General features: G+C 37.5%; 1 protein-coding gene and 1 long non-coding RNA gene across 2 annotated transcripts in view; one reads left to right on the top strand and one right to left on the bottom strand.

Moving 5' to 3' along the window:
* The window catches only part of SESTD1 (SEC14 and spectrin domain containing 1), a 1,957,182-nt gene extending 1,950,182 nt beyond the window's left edge, over window positions 1-7,000 (bottom strand). The window contains exon 1 of the mRNA XM_044075265.1: window positions 6,853-7,000. The gene's annotated coding sequence lies outside the window, so the exon portion shown is untranslated. The remainder of the gene's footprint in view (window positions 1-6,852) is intronic.
* A 41-nt stretch (window positions 7,001-7,041) lies between these two features.
* LOC122805011 lies at window positions 7,042-9,294 on the top strand. Its single transcript, XR_006365261.1, has 2 exons — window positions 7,042-7,153; window positions 9,262-9,294. It is a non-coding gene; the product is annotated as an uncharacterized LOC122805011 (long non-coding RNA).
* Window positions 9,295-17,117: the final 7,823 nt, after the last annotated feature.

Here is a 17,117-nt window from a genome sequence, read left to right as displayed (position 1 = left end):
CTGTGCTATACAGACGCATGTCATTCAGGAGTTCTTCCTGGAATATCCACATAAAAGGGCTTCTGGTTCAGTAGACTTTACCCAATTATTTCAAATGTAAAACAATTGCGGACATAAAATCAAGTGAATCAGAAGGTATGCTCACAAAAAATGTACACAAATACAAAGACATTTAAATTAAAAAGCTCACAGTCAACAAAAGGAAAATGTGTTCATTCAAAAAAGTAATAAGCGCAATACATAGTGAAATTACCACAATACACAGTGGGAGCATAATTTAAAATTCAAGAATACACAAAATATAGTTGGAGCATAACAATTTAAAACTCAAGAACACAGAAAACAAGTACGAGGCAGCTATAACAAGAGAACCCAGTCTTCAGACTGGTAGGCAATTTTAGGAAATTAAACTTTCTCAATGACAGTTCTGAGAATCTGTGTCAAAGGACACTTCCAAAGTTAAGACTGTATCAGTAATAGCCAGGACAAAAGAAAAAAGTTTTTTTTTTTTTTTTTTTTTTTTTTTTTTTAAGGAGGAAGAAAAGCAATATCTCATCTTCATTGAGACTGTTTTGTTTGCTACAGTGCTATATTACATATATTATATATGGATTATCTATATACTGAGCTTTTGTAATGCCTAGCTAACCTGCCGTAACATACAATATGCAATCTCCCTCTGCTGATCAAATACTCAAGGTGACAGGATGCCTGAAGCCCCAGAATGAGGCTCACTAGATCATTTTTGATTCCTCACAAGTGGTGTCTGTGGGTCAATAAGTTACAATGATCTAACAGGCATATGTGAAAATCAAGCAATTAAAAAAAATTTGTTTGCTGCTAAACTACACTGTCTGAATAAGGAAAAGCAATGCAGTATCAGAAGCTATGAAGGCAGGCAGAGAAAAATACACCACTGCACAGCCACAACTACTGCTTAGTACTTCACTGTGTTCAAGAACAATAGAAACCCTAAAAGAATGCAGCATCAGCAAGTCACGACTACAATCAAATGGGCACAAAGGAAATCTATTGCGACTGCTCATACACTACAGAGAATAAGGTACAGGCAACCAAACACTAAAAGGCCAAGGCCATACTTCCGCCACGTGGTTACTATGGTAACATATTTTTCAAGCTTTGCTTCCAAGGTCACTGTCACCACTAAAATTCATTATAGGAAACACAATGTTGCATTATTGTATAAAATCCTCTACTCTGTTTAAAGTTGTACCAGCTTCTTTTAAATAAGTACGTGTTTTGATGCAAGAATGCTGACACTGTGTTCTGGCTTCTGACAGCTACTATCCAAAGACCCCGCCTTTCATGCACCTGAAGAAAAGAAGGCAAAGGGTTGATGCTGTTTAACAAGAGACAATGAATACAGATGTGTAACTGCTTCTACTGTTTCAGTATGATTAACGCACAGACTGTACTGTGTTGAAACAAAGTGAGCTTCATCTGAAATGTAACCGAGATAGCAGTGATATCACTCAGGACAAAAAGGGCTCAAACTGAACTGCAATCTTCAGTCATCAAAACTGAAGAAAAATAAATTGTACTAGTTCACAGACTTTCCATTTGTTCAGACAGGGCAATTACAGACCTGTGGAAAGTTTACCAGTCCGATTTAAAAAAACAGGCTTCTTCAGCTAAGTCGCGAGTTTGCAAATACTGACCACATCCCAGTCACACATTCTGCCTAAACAGCATGAAAACAGACCAAATAAAGTAATACATCTGCTTGAAACTAAAATCACATCACACAGAAATGTGCTACATCCAACTAAAAACATTAACCACTGGGAATACGACTTAAACCAAAGTAATATAGTATAACAGGAAAAGCTAGTACAAAAAGCAGTAGACAGAATGTACACCCACGTTGTGAATTCAATCTGGTGTCCCAGTCATTCTCAATTTTAAAATTCATCAAGAAAATGTCAAATGAAGCTTCATGTGTTTTATTGGAGAAGTTATCATTATCCCCTACAGTAAGGTACTAGAAAATGTTCCGCAACAAGACCAGGATAAAAGGACAAAGCCAAACATCTTTCTGACATTCAGGGGTGTAGGCAAGCATATGCCATGTACGCAATGGCACACATTTAAAAAATAAATTTATTCTGTGTGACAGAATGTTACAAAATGTCACTGATGGTTAATGCTCTCCATCCTTCAAATGTGACATTAAAACAGAGGCCTCATCTATTTGAGTTGGTGGTAGCACAGGTAGATCTCACAATACTTGTTAAAAAACGGAGTAGGAGACGTTCCCAAGTGTCTTGGTCCAACTTCCCCTAATCAATACAAATACCATCTTGGGTCTCCCCTGAAGAGAAAAATCACTGTCTTAGTGGGACTAACCCAGTCAACAAATTACAATATATTTTAGTTAAATTACCTTTTTTTCAAACTGCCTGACTAAATGTATTTTGCTTGGGCATGACATTTCAAAGACTTTATCCCAGTATTCAAAAGGTATACCATGAAGAAACATGCACCGCCAAGGATTAGTTGGGGTGGGGGCTACATTCTGAAAGCTGATGTACATTTCCAACAATCCAACTAAAAATCCAGCTAATGCCCTTGTGCACAATTATAGCATACTTAATGTTTATATTTCAATCCCAGAGCAATCAAATACATATTACTTGGATTGAAAGTATAGTACTAGTAGTAAATGAAGTACGAAAACAAGGACAATGAAACAACTGCTTTCACTATAATAGATATAATGCAACAACTATTTTTTTTTTTAATTATTTTACTATCTAATTATGTAAACCCACTAAGCAGAAGTGCATCTTTTTATGGGTAATCTGGTTAGGTGATGTGCTCAGAATCATACAGAAGGTGATCTGAGACAGAGAGACTCAAGTTCAGGATTACAAAGTGAAGTTAATTAGCAGAGCATAGCTTTAATCCTCTGCAATAAACTGCCAAACTAGCAGATGAAAAATAATAAATGTTTTGCAAAATGAAAAAAAGTCAAGCACCAAAACTAGCACTTGACAGAAAAACATGGAGACTTGCATCACTGCATGCTTAAACTTTGCAATCCACTGTACCATTGAATGACCAAATCCCACTCCTGCCTTCGAAGGGTAATGATCTGGTCTCCGAAGAGGATGGAGGCTGGCTGTCCACTTTCTAAGGAGAAGTTGCATGGCAGGGATGAAAGCATAGCAGTTTGGAATGAGTTTTAATGGTTTTTTTTCAGTTGTTGAGGTTTCTCTTGTCAAAAGGTGTGCAGTCACTAAATACCAGCCACATACCCATGTAAAAGCAGAAAGTACCACGTAATGAGCTCACTCAGCATGCTCATTAAAGTCTCATTTTGCAGAGTCCACTGGCTGTACGTAGACAGTAGTGTCACTTACTCTGAGTACTTAAATTTCTCAATGTCAATCTTTCAAGGCATACAGCTATTCTTATGTTCGTACCCATCCAAACCCCAACCTAAAAAGACAGAACTACTTCCCAGTTGTGCAGAACCCCCACCATAGACAACTATATTCTGACAATGCATGTTATTCCTTAGTGGTATAATCTTCCTCGCTACCCCATAACCAATTACTGTAAGCTCTGCACAAAACCACAAAAAAGTCTAACAGTTCCCACCAATGTAGCATGCAATCACAATCCTTCTGAAACTATCAATATGCACTGCTGATTGTCATAAATGTGCACAGCTCCCTGGTTAGGCACAGCCTTAAAAACAAGTAAATGTGTGGTGCCAAAAGATGGCAGCAGTATAGCCATCTACTGCCAGGCACCTGTCTTTTAAAGGGACGCTACTTAAAGGGTTCAGTGCTCTACGTCAGAATGGGCTGGGTGCAGTCCTTGTATTAATCCTGCCAATACTACTGTAACTTATTATTCATGCAGTGGGTCAACACAGATGCAGAATATTACTCTGACGTAATTTACCCAACACATAAACACTGGTTCAAACGTGGAAAAACAAAAACATTTACTGAAGAAAAATAAAAGATTAGCACCACATGTGTAAGAACTGAAACAGCACATGCTTCAATTTTTAACTATATCAACCAGCTCCTATGAAAGCCAAGATTATACACACTTATTTTATCTGCTTTTTTGTTGTTTTTCACTCCTCCTCTAAATCAATAGTTCCTTGCCCAGTCTTCACCAGAACCAGTAGGTTGTGCAGTGCTATGTAGGATAGCCTTCTACCACTTGTATAACTGCATCGCAATTCTCTGTTCATGGTACATCTGGAGAAGTGCCAGGCAGGAGGGACGTCAGCATCTGGAGATCTGCCAGTTTCCTACTAAGCAACAATTACTGGTCCTTAGTGTACTGAGCCAAAGCAGTACTCCACTGCTGTGCCATGAAATTTCATCTAAATAAGCTGACCAAAAGTCTGCTCCAGCATTTTATGCGAAAACAGGGTCAGATGACATGCTCCTGACAGTTCTTTTGCAGACCATGTTTTAATTGCTGCTGAGATTATAAACAGTTAACATAGATTAAGGCTATGAACTACTAACAATATCTATTCAATAATCCTGAATCCGAGCCCCTCAAATTTCCATTTACTTTCCATGATTATAAAGTGATTAATCATACCACTTAAATCAGACACTGCTCTCAGGTCACCCTTGAAAAAGACATGGGATTTATGCCTAGTATGTTACGCAGTTAAAAAAAAAAATGCACAAGCCAAAAGTCTTTTTTGTGATTAACACTTGGAATCTGAAATTAAAATAAACACGATGGACTTGTTTTATATTCTTAATGTACTGATGCATCTCGTTGCCATTAAGTCCCAGCTAGTTACAAAAACAGTGGAACGCAGTAATTAAACTTTTGGGGGTTTAAGGAGGATGATTGCCTCTCCTCATATATCATTAAGAGTGCATTAGCTGAGTGTACTGAATTGCTGCTACAATTTCTTCTAACACAATAAATACTTAACTGTAAAACAACTTCACTGCCCAGTTTCAAGTATTACAGTGTTTTTATTTTCCTAACATAGTGCTGCTGTTGTTACAGCATAAGTGCGGCTGACACCCCTTACCCCCCACCTAGTAGGAAATATAAGGAAACTTGGAAGCTAATCTTACAGATGGCCGAGGGCAGTAGCCCCCTCACAACACAATTAACAGTGTTAGCAGAAAAGCAATGGCGAATGGTTTCCTTTTGGCTGCTATCAGCCTTAACCCTCTTTAGTGACAAGATCAATGTCCCAAGTACAGAAATTACAAACAAGGTGGGGGGGTTGCTATTTGTATACTTTTTTCTGATTTCTTGTACACGTTTTCTTCTTTTTTACTTACCAGTTTACTCAACAATATGAATAATTAGTAGGAAGTGCATTAGCACATAGAATAGTAAAAGAGAACTAGAGAGTTACATGGCCAACTCTCCCATCTTGTACCCGTCACCACCCCACCTAACTATTCTTCTCCTTCTTCTTTCAGCATTACAACTGCTATATCACATAGGTAAGCACTGTATAACTTTGAAGATATTTGTATTGCATTTTCTTTGATTTTAATGATTATATTATTGCTATACATGTTTTAAACATTTTTTCTTTATTTTATATCAGAGCTTTACTCCTCGGGTCTCCACTGAAAATGGGCCCCCAGCCCAGTGGGCCAACCCTGTAACAAAAGACAGACAGACAGATAAAGAAATAAAGTGAAATCCAAAAAAAGAAGTGAATTCCGCTAAAGAACACTCAGCAGAACAAAAAACAAACAACGTAAATATCGGAAGAGCATTGCACCACAATTATTAGTATTTCATCTGAGTATTCAAAACTTGCTAAACAACCAAAATGGCGAAAAGACAGCTTCAATAACAGGCTTTTACCATATTGAATCCACAATATATGAAATATAGTGCTTTGCTGTTGTAAAAGTCAAGTGGTGCGGTAATTCCACAGCTTTAAAACATGTGGATGTTATAAAAACAGAAAGAACGAACATAAAAGTGAAGAACCCTTCTGATGTAAACAACGGACAAGCACTTTCAGCTTTTTCAACCCTTCTTCAGATCCAAATAGGTAAGCTGGGTTCATTGTTTAAAAGTTGGTATCATCCAATGAAACAACCATTTCAGAACAAAGCTGGTCACAATGGACACAATAAGAATATCATGTTCCATAAAACTCTACGTGCCTTACACAGAAAATACAAAGCTATATATACTTGTGGTGCAACGCTCTTCCAATACTTACAAAGAAATAAAGTGCTGAACAGGTACACTTCATCTGACAAAATCAGTCATGAAGTCCCCCTCCAACCTGCGCAGAAGATCCACAATCACATTTTTAAATACATATATATTCATCACTTCTACCACCAAAACACATTCAAACTTATAACTTTTCTGGTCTTACACAGTATAAACAATGGGAGTGTGCAAAACCTGCTAAACTAGCTATAATCAACTATTACTAGGTTTGCATGTCTGCACCCCCCTCCAAAAAAATAAATAAATAAAAAAGCACCTGAAATCATTAACTAAGGCCTTTATGTGCCCAGTGGTTTTAATGGAAACAAGGTCAGGTGACAATCCACTATAGTCCAAATAAAATGGACACTAGCTGGCAGTGGTGATTCTAAAATAACATGCAAACCGTTGTAACTTTTTAACATTAAGAAAGTATCATTAAAGCTATAGTCCTGAGACACAGAAGCTTTGCTTCAAGAGTTGTGGCAGTGACCATGTCTCTTATTCCTCTAACTTGGCAGCATGAAACAGTTTAATGAGCATAAGCATTTCAACACAGCAGCCCAATTTGCCAACTTTCAATACAATAAACTGATACGTTACGATGAGCACACAAGATGACTGTAAAACTAGTAGGCTTACCATACGTCCGGTTTTCCCCGGACATGTCCTCTTTTTGTGCTCCTGTCCGGGCGTCCGGCCGGTTTTGTCGTTTTGAGAGATTTGTTGGGGTTTTACAATCCCGAGGCAGAACTCAAATGTACGTATGCGCGGAAGGTCGAAGAGCTCGCGAGAGTCGCGAGACTGTGTTTGCGCAGGGAGAAGGGCAGGACTGTGCATGCGTTAGGGAGGAGGAGGTCTCAGCCACATAGCCGATCTGTCATCACAGAGTGAGTGTGTGTCGGTGTCGGAGTCTCCGTTTTGGTTTTCACTACTCATTCTGGTATGTTTTTTTTTTTTAAGTCAGTTTAACTTACTGGTGTTAAGTTAATATTCATAACTTAGTGTTAATGATGGATAGTTGTGTTGCGGTTGAATACATTTTGGCCATGCCATGTGTTGTGTACTTCGCCTTTGGCTTTCTGGGTTTTTGGAGTTACTTATTATGGTAATTTGGTGTTTTAATCATCTCTGCATTTTGCAAATCGGTCTTTAATGATGGATAGTTGTTTCAATCTTGCCAATGGATGAGTTGCGGTTGAAAACATCATTTCGGCCATGCCATGTGTTGTGTACTTCGGCTTTCTGGGTTTTTGGAGTTATGTAAATTTGGTGTTTTAATCTCGGCATTTTGCAAATCGGTCTTTTAGTAAATTCGGCTATTAGATGTAGACCTGTTCTTATACCTCTAATGAAGGGATTTTATTTTTGTGATTTTTGGTCTCCTAAAAAGACTGCTGAGCTTTGGAGCCCCCATTTAGATTATCTTTTTTGAAGGCACTTGAATTAAAGTACAGTAAACAAAATTCTGTGTCTCAAATTTAGTGCTTTGTCTAATTTTAGGGAGCTTTAATATGAAGGCATGGGGTTATTATTCATATCATAGATAAAACTGAATACAGCATTAAGATGTGAAATACGTTCAACAGATATGGTTTCAGTGAGTGCTCACAGTATGGCATATGGCATGCTTATATTATAGATAGTTATTTCTCATAAATGCTATTGGAAAGGGTCATTATACTGATATTATTTTTACATGGTTTCTTATCCCATTATTGGAAAATGTTTAGAATTCCTAAAGTGTATATGAATGAAGTGAATTTTCCTTTTAGGTCACTCATAAAAGCAACAGGGTCCAAGACTGAACCCATGACCATAATAGAAGAAAAAATGCTGATCCTTTTTTGTTTAGGATGTCCTCATATGTGGAAGTTACTTTTGATCCAACAGACCATGTCAGCACTGTTCTTATAGATGCCAGGCACTGTTTTGTTATTCTGGGGATCAAATCCCTTTATACTGTGTCTGCCCAGGAGGAATGGATATTCCAACTTGCCGAATTTAAGGTGTATGGGTTAGCTGACTGTAGATGAGTTGTTTATGATATTTTGTGTCTGATTTTAAAGAACAAGTACTTTGTATTTCCTGAACACTAGTATTGTCAAACCCAAGGGTAGCAATGGGTTACTGTTTGGCCCCAACTTTTGCTAATATTTTTGTGGCCCAGTAGGAAGAAGCATATGTGTATCATGGTATATACATACATTATCTTGTGATTTGTCAGCATAAGTTAGATATCTTGGTTATTTATTCATGTATTTTTTTGTGTAGGGTACAGGTTTGTGAGTTGGTAGTTGCTTGGGGTTATCCAGTTGACAAAGCTTATTCAATGGTCAGTGCGGTTATTAACAGATATACCAGATAGCCATCTCTTGTTTACAATACCATGTTACCCTATGCCCAGGACAGTAGAGGTTTAAAGTCCAATATTAAAATGGCAGTAGACATGTTAGCCTGAATGTTCTTTGTATTGTTAGCTAAGGAGGGACAAGCTTGGCTACTACTTGGTTGGGAAACACCCTAACAAATACCAGGAGCTGATTTTAAACTTTTTCAGTATCCCAAGTCTAAATGAACATATTAGTGTTAAATCTGAACTAAAAGTGAATCCGTTAAAAATCACCAGTGGTCAGGCTAACTCAGCATTCCTGATTTAAGATAAGCATGCCCTGGCCTGGCCACAACTTACATGGGTGACCCATGTGAATACCAGCAGCTGGTTTTATGCTTTTTATAATCTGATTTCTATGTGTATATGTAAACAGGAATGTGATTCTACATTTTTGTCTTAACAATGACCGTTTTTTTTGTTTTTGTTTATTGCTGTTAATGTACATGCGATGGTTCATTTATTTCCTGGAAAAGTTAGTATATATGTACTACATATTGAAAGACTGTGTAAGCAAGTTTTGGTGCCAATCAAAAAATAACCAAACACGAAGCTACTTGTGTTTATAATGTGGAACTGTGTTTATAATGTGGAACTGTGATGTTCTGCATTACTAAAAGACCTTTTCTTTTTTTTTTTTTTTTTTTGTCTTCACCTAGCCTTTTGCCCCACCAAAGAATCTATCGTCCTCTTTCGTATAACCAAATATGGTAACATGCAAAAACAAACAAATGTACAGCGCCGTTATGACACAGTTTATTACAGCATAATAAAAAAGATGTCTCTAAAGGTACAGCTCTGCACCCAAACAACAAAATCGTAGAAAGTGATTAGAACATATGGGCTACAACACTACAGCAGCAGTGGACAGAAAACAGCAACCAGCAGAAGCCCCACCCCCCAAGCTGCAATCACAACAATGCACCGTAATCACAACTCACATGGAAGTCCGAAATCCCGTCCTTACGGGCTGTTGTGCCCAGCTGACCAGCATGAGACTTTGCTAGAAACAGGTACAACACCACCTTTCCAGCCCTTAATAACTAACCGGTAATCAATACCGCCAATACCAATACACCGCCCCGCTGCTTCACATTAGCTGGCGATGTGATGTCATGACGCTCCAAGAGGAAACAGCGTGTTATGGCACGCTCTTGGATTAACACTCTGGCAGGAACCTCTGGACATGGTGTTTGTATTGTTGTGCATGGTGTGACATTTTTATGTATGTTTTCTTTGACAGTATCTATGTATCTTTGGTGACTCTCCAGGTTGCACACACAAATTGTTCATTAAATATGCATGTATGTCATGAGCTATCGTAATCTTCCAGGCATACCTCTCAACCTCGTAGAGGTTAATTTAAACAAAGCCCTAAATAATGGTGGGACGAAGACCCAACAATAGAGACACTTTTTAAATATTGCTCTTCCAAGCTAGAGAGTTGATAGTCTAACATGTTTTGCATTAGCATGCATTTTCTGAAGGAGATGAAGTCTGAAACTGAGATGTCAGACATTATTTTCTGACTTCAGTCCTCAATGTTTTGCCAGTGGATTCATAGAAATAGGCCAAAAATATGAGGCAAAAATCTGGACATTCTGCGAAAATATGGACAGCTGAGCAGTATGCTTCTAGGCAATGAACTGAGGGTGTGAGCACATACTTCCATACCTCTCAACGTCTTAGAACACAAAATCTGGACAAAGCCATAAATTTAGGGAGACTAAGGCCCAAAAATAGGGACACTTTTTAAATATGGCACTTACAAACATAGAAAGTTGATAGAATAATAGTCTTTGCATTAGCATGAATTTTCTGAAGGGTATGAAGTATGAAACTCAAATGTCTGTCATTATTCAACCCTCAATGATTTATCAACGATTTGCCAGAAAAAAAACACAATTTATGAGAAACAAATTAAAAATCTGAAGCAATAAGATGGACATTCTGCGAAAATCTGTACATTTGAGAGATATGCATACTTCCCTGTTATTGACTCAAATTTTAGCTGCCCTTCTTAATCCCTCATAAAACTGGTCACTTTAGAAGAAAGGTGGTGAATTACATTTAGTAAATAATGACAGTAATTAAGAGTTTTAGACTTCTTTTACTTCAGAAAATCCACAATTAATTCACAGTTTCTTATTCTGGCAATTTGTCAAGTTAATAGTACTAATAGTTTAACAGTGTCCCTGACTGTCTCTCTTTTTTTCTGGATTTGTCCCTGATTCTGTTGCAATTAGTCCCTGATAGGTTGAGAACTGCATGTGAGAATATTATTTACGTTTTTTTTTTTTTTTTTTTTTTTGTTTAGTGGCACAGTTTGATACATTTGCTATGCATACATTACTTATTACATGGGTAAAATGTTTATCATATCTTAATTGAAATTACAGTATTCTGTTTAAGTACAGTGTGAAATGGCAAAATGTGAGCATGACTTTTGTTGAAAATGTTTGAGAGATGGTACCAAAAGAACCAAGAACAACTTTCTTCTTCTTCTTCTTCTTTCGGCTTTTCCCGGTTAGGGGTCACCACAGCGGATCATCTGTCCACTCATGATTGGTAGTGGAGTTTTACAGTGTTGAGCTGCCAGCCCGGCGCCCAACCTTCCACAGAAGGCACACACATGCACACACTCACACCTAGGGCCAATTTAGAGTGTCCAATCCACCTACAGCATGTCTTTGGGATGTGGGAGGAAACCAGAGCACCTGGAGAAAACCCACGTGACCACAGGGAGGACATGCAGACTCCGCACAGAAGGCACCCCAGCTGAGAATCGAACCGGAGAACCTCTTGCTGTGAGGTGACAACACTAACCGCTGCACCACTGCGGCCGCCTAAAGCACTAAAAAAAGCTAAAAGTGCTCAGTCAGAACACAAGAATGATCAAAAGGACACCACAGTCACACAAACTGTATGGTAAGCACTTTCATTCATTTAATAATACAATCTTCATCTGACCAAGACAAAATGTAAAAGAATGATTTAAAAGTTTTCATTGTGACCATGTGTAAAAAAGATGTTTACACATGATCATGATAAAACTTTTAAATTCAAAATAGGGATTGTCCTGCGCAGTGAGGGACACTTAGCAAGCCTCTTGAGTTATGGCACAATTTGGTATACCCAGAAATGTGGACATTGCACACAACTGTCATATGCTGAGTAAATGCTGTTAAACCAGGTCATTTTTATATTATTCAGTATTAGTGTGCAGTGGAGTAGCCGGAAATGTCATTTTTGTTCTTGCTGCTCAACCACATGTATTACCGTGCTGCTCCTTAGACATTTAAGAACTGTGCTTCTGTGTTTACCCACTGCAGACATGAAGTATTTGTCAATGCAAAATGTTGACCTTCACTAGAAATCATCACTGTAACAGTGACAATTTAAATAGCAGTATGTGGCCAATAAAACAGAGGGGGAAATAGCACTGCACTCCATTTAACTTGCTAAGCAGTTCGTATGTGCTGGGGCTGTGAAGGCACTGTAATACTTGACAGTCTGTATGAGTGGTGAAAACTGCAATGCTGCAAAGAAACATATGACCGTAGGTGTTATTGTTTTCAGTAGTTATAAATTTTGCACCTCAGTTTACTGTTGTCATAAAGCAATGACATATTAGAAATGGCAGAGTGCGTGACTTAGAAGGTGATTTTAAAATAGTAAATAAATATGATTGTTTTGACAGGGTATGAATATTTTTGTTCTAAGTGAGAAAGTGCCTATGTGGCTGTATTCATTTTGGATGAAAATATTATAGCAATAACCCACGCCTGGGTGTGGGTAATGCTAAATTTACCCACGGTTGGCGTGGTTTGGTCCCGAGGCGAGCCCGAGGACCAAACAAAGCCATCCGTGGGTAAATTAAGCATTACCCACACCCAGAAGTGGGTTATTGCTATTATACCATGACATTATTTAAGAAAAGAAACTATTACTTTTCTTAAATAATGGCATAGTATAATGCCTGTTTACTGCCCTTCCGCAGATGTCTTGGCATCGCGGCAGTTCTGATGTACTGCGGCGCCTGCGCAGTACATCAGAGTTGAGCAAAAGCAACGGAGAAAGCAAGATCTCCGTTGCTTTTTATGTCTCGCTATGTTAAATGAGTTTAACATAGCGAGACAGTTTTAAAATAAGCAACGGACATGTCTGTTGCGTATTTTAACTGTCTCGCTATGTTAAACTCATTTAACATAGCGAGACTAAAAGCAACGGAGATCTTGCTTTCTCCGTTTTTAACACTGCCTCGCTATGTTAAATGGGTTTAACATAGCGAGACAGCTTTAAAATAAGCAACGGAGATCTCCGTTGCTTATTTTAAAGCTGTCTCGCTATGTTAAACCCATTTAACATAGCGAGACAGTGTTTAAAAAAAAAAGAGTTATACTAATGGAAAAAAGTCCGGGCGACCGGACCTTTTTCCATTAGTATAACTCGATTTACAACGGGCACGCTGGCCAATCAGCGTGCACGTTTTGGGGGGATCATGGTATAATAAAAATTAAAGTTGCTGTGAAACAGTTAATTTTTTATGTCTGCATGTTATTGTTTTATGATGATGTTTGTTATCTGCATTGACTTACGTTCAATCTCCCACACTTCACACTTTAAAAATGAACTAAAAGCTTATTTTCTCAATTCCAGAACTTGCCCTTGCCATGACCCTACCTAGCCTAGTCTTCCTTCCCTTTATGTACCCTCAAAAGGACCATACTTAGTACCTCATTACACCTCTCTCCAATGTGTCTACTATGCATTTGCACAATTTCTACAAACAAAAAATGTTATTTGTTAACCTGTTGAACTATATCAATGTAAAATTGTTACTTAGCTTCTTTTTAATGCAACTTTAACTTTATGCATGTATCCCAACATATGTGAATCGTTTTGCTATAACTGCTATTATATCAATATTGTTTAAAATTGTACTTGTTTTTAAATGTATTACTGGAGCTTTTCTCCTCGGGTCTCCACTGAAAATGGGCCACAAGCCCAGTTGGACAAACCCGGTTAACAAATGTCAATAAATAAATAAATAAAAATAAATAATCTTTTAAAAATGTTTAAAGCTTTAATTGTTACTAGATGAACAGAAAAATAAATGATTAAATGTTTGACATTTATTGTCTGCTGGATAACCATGGAAGTGGGGAAAAAGTTGTATAAAATATATACTTTTATTTACAAACTTACTGTTTCATCTGTATTCATTATGTGACAACGTGATTGTCTTATTTTATTTTTTTTTACTGTCTATATCAAAACATTTTGTTTATATATTTCTGACTTATCTGTAAAAAATCATTGGATTTGGATTATGATCTGAAATGTAGATAGTTGTTATGCTTTTTAGCTCAGGTTGTGACTAAAAAGCATCCCCAGTGTTCTGTTCTTGGTTAACAAAGATTTAAACATTACAGTATCTCAGATTTTAACATTTGAACAGGAATGGAACATTTGCATAGTAAATGTAAAAATCTCCTTTTGGTTTGCAAAGAAACAACTTCCTCTAGATCTGAAAATTGATAACTGTAACAATCATGAAGGATTGTGAAGAAATGGCAGTATTATTCATTTTGGATTACTTTTTTTGCTGACCTGTCAATGAATGAATTGTTTTACAGTTTTTGTTATATTTGTGGCTATCTTTTAGATAACCATCTACAACAAAGTATAGTTTCGTCTGTGCAGGAGGTGGTCTTGTGTTTCGTAATCTAACGTACTAATGTTATTTTGCACTTTGCTGACTTGAAAAAAAACATCAGGTTATTCTGTTTAAGGTATTTAGAAGCAGTTAGTAGACCTTTTAAGGGGTCTATATCTCTGTTAATTTGTATGATTGATAACTCTGACTTACAAATAAGTTGATATGTAAATGATTTCAATATTTTAAGATTTCACTCTAAACATACATAGCCTCCAGTTATGGAGTATTAATGCATGATCCCCTTATCACTTTCTGGTTGTATGTTGATGTCAGAATCCCCTCTTTTTTTAGCTACCAATTGTAGCTGATTGGATACCCTTATCCACAAATGACATTTTGAAAAGAAGGTGGTACAGTGTTGGTGTTAAACACTTTAGGTGAATCCAGCAGATCTCTCTTGGAAATATCAGTTGCAAATGTAATGCCTGGTAAAATTATTTTAAGATTGAGACACTGTGTCTCTGAATTGTACTAGGAAAGCCGGAAAACAGTCCATGGTCTTTAGATAGGACCTATGTTTATATAATCCTACTTAGATCATTATTGACATACACATGTTGATACACAGCAAGTTGGCATCATTTATGACAATCTTGCATTTGTTACAAAGACCTGGTTTGCTAAGAATTTGAACCATTACCATAGCCCCATGTGTTTTTGTTCCCTGAGTCGGGCAGTATTGGCAGAGTTGCTGCCATTTTTATCAGATTTATCAACCTTTTATGCATGTTCTCATTGCAGAGCAGTTTGTAGGTTTCTCCTTGTTTACCACATGCCAGGTAATCTGAGGATATTGTTTAAGAATTTGCAGGCTTAGGTAACCCAGACTGACTTGTTTTATGTAAATTTACTGTCGGCATAAGTGATGCAACTGTCAGATTTTCCAGTGCATTTCTGCTGCATATGAAGGGCATCAGCTCAGTTTAGCTAGTTTCTCCTATTACTGGTATTAGAAGGCATGCCTTAGACTTAGTCACTTAGGAGTGATTGTATGACCTAGCAGTTGAACCAGTTGCATGGTGTAACACTCTATCTGTTTCAGTGTAGTGCTGTCTTTATTCAGATCACCTGATGTCAAGCTGTCCCAGCTTAGATGCATAAGTATAATTTCGACAAGTAGCCAGATACCCATGTTGAATCAGTTTCTTCCCAAGCATAATGCATATCATAAGAACTGCATGTAGTAGGTCTACAGTCAGGCAATCTTTATATGCTTTGGCTCAAACTTTCACATTATATGTTTGCTGTGGGCCATTCTTTGGTTAGTTGCAGAACAAGAGTGAGGCAAGGGTGGAGGTTAGGAATGCAGATAGACAAACCTGTACATCTTGAGGGGAAGAAAAAACCTTGCAATGATTTTGTTCATTTACTTTTGTTGACCATGAATTCCCATCTGGGAAACCCATTCTCACTGGAGTCCCAGGTAGAAAACATCTCCCAAATAAAGATTTTTTTTAAAACAATAGAATCCTTGCAGTCATGTGGGTTTCTTACGGGTGCTCCGGTTTCCTCCCACATTCCAAAGACATGCAGTAGTTGGAGTGGACACTCTAAAATGGCCGTAAGTGCGAGTGTGTATGTGAGTGAGTGGTACGGATGAACTAGCATGGCAGGACTAGCCATCCGGCAGTGTAAACCTTGCCTTGAGATGATTGTCACTGTTGAAATGACATACTGACCCCATGTACAAAATGGTAAAAAGGGTTTGAGGATGGATGGATGGAGAATGCATATGTAACAATAACTATATAGTCAGAGAATAAAAAATATTCGATAATAATAGTCTTTTCTCTATAGTAATGGCATGAATTAAAATGAAAGTATTACAGGCAGATGATACTAGCTCCTGTCCAAGTTACAAGACTCAAAATAAGAAGTACATTGTTGTGGCGATTGCTGAAACCAATATAAATTGGACAGAAAAATAAAAACAAGTGAAAACACTTAGTATTGTACAATTAATGACTTGGTTGTTATACAGTGCATAGACCAAATTAAGACTTGCTAGATAGGAAGTGATTGCATTTGGAGAAGTATGACTTAAGGTTATGGTGGATAAAGCAGCAGAGGAAGACTGAGGTTATGAGTGACTAAACTTGGATTTAAGTAATAACGCAGTAAAATGACCACTGTACATCTTTTGTGACATTTATGACTGACAGATCAAAGTTCTTTCCTTTGTGATCTCTCCCACTAGAGTTATGGAGAAGATGTGTAGTCCAGGCTTCCTAGTGACCTGGAAGGATATTTCAACCTCTGACTGAGAGGCATATTTTTGTTGATAATGTTGCTCACATTAGGCATGATTTCAGGATGATCTTATTGTAGTCACTCCCAAGTGTTGCTGGGCAGACTTTATATATATATATATATATATAACATGTGTGCCCCCACACCCCCCTAGCTATATATATCAACTCCAGGGTCAGACAACATTGGGGAAGGAGGCAAATCCCACATTTTTGCCTTGAATACTGTTTGCCGACCAAATGAGCTGTCAACCAAATGAATGTCGATCAAATGGTCTGTTGATCTTATGAAGTAGACCCATATATATATATATATATATATATATATATATATATATATATATATATATATATATATATATGGGTTCATGTCGGTACATCGAAATTTCAGAATAACGAAAGTCACTATTTCGAAACGAAAGCATCGACAATTGAAAACATCGACAGTACATGTATACGAAAGTACAGTGCTAACATGGGTCCTGCAAGGGGGAAGTAAAGGATATGATATGATACTGTACCCATACTAAACTCCCCTTGCAGG

Source organism: Protopterus annectens, chromosome 6.part0 (genome assembly GCF_019279795.1).
Source record: "Protopterus annectens isolate FY-2018-M chromosome 6.part0, PAN1.0, whole genome shotgun sequence".
In the NCBI taxonomy this organism is placed as follows: Eukaryota; Metazoa; Chordata; order Ceratodontiformes; family Protopteridae; genus Protopterus; species Protopterus annectens.
Note: the sequence above shows the minus strand (reverse complement) of the source record. Positions and strands in the feature narration are given on the sequence as shown.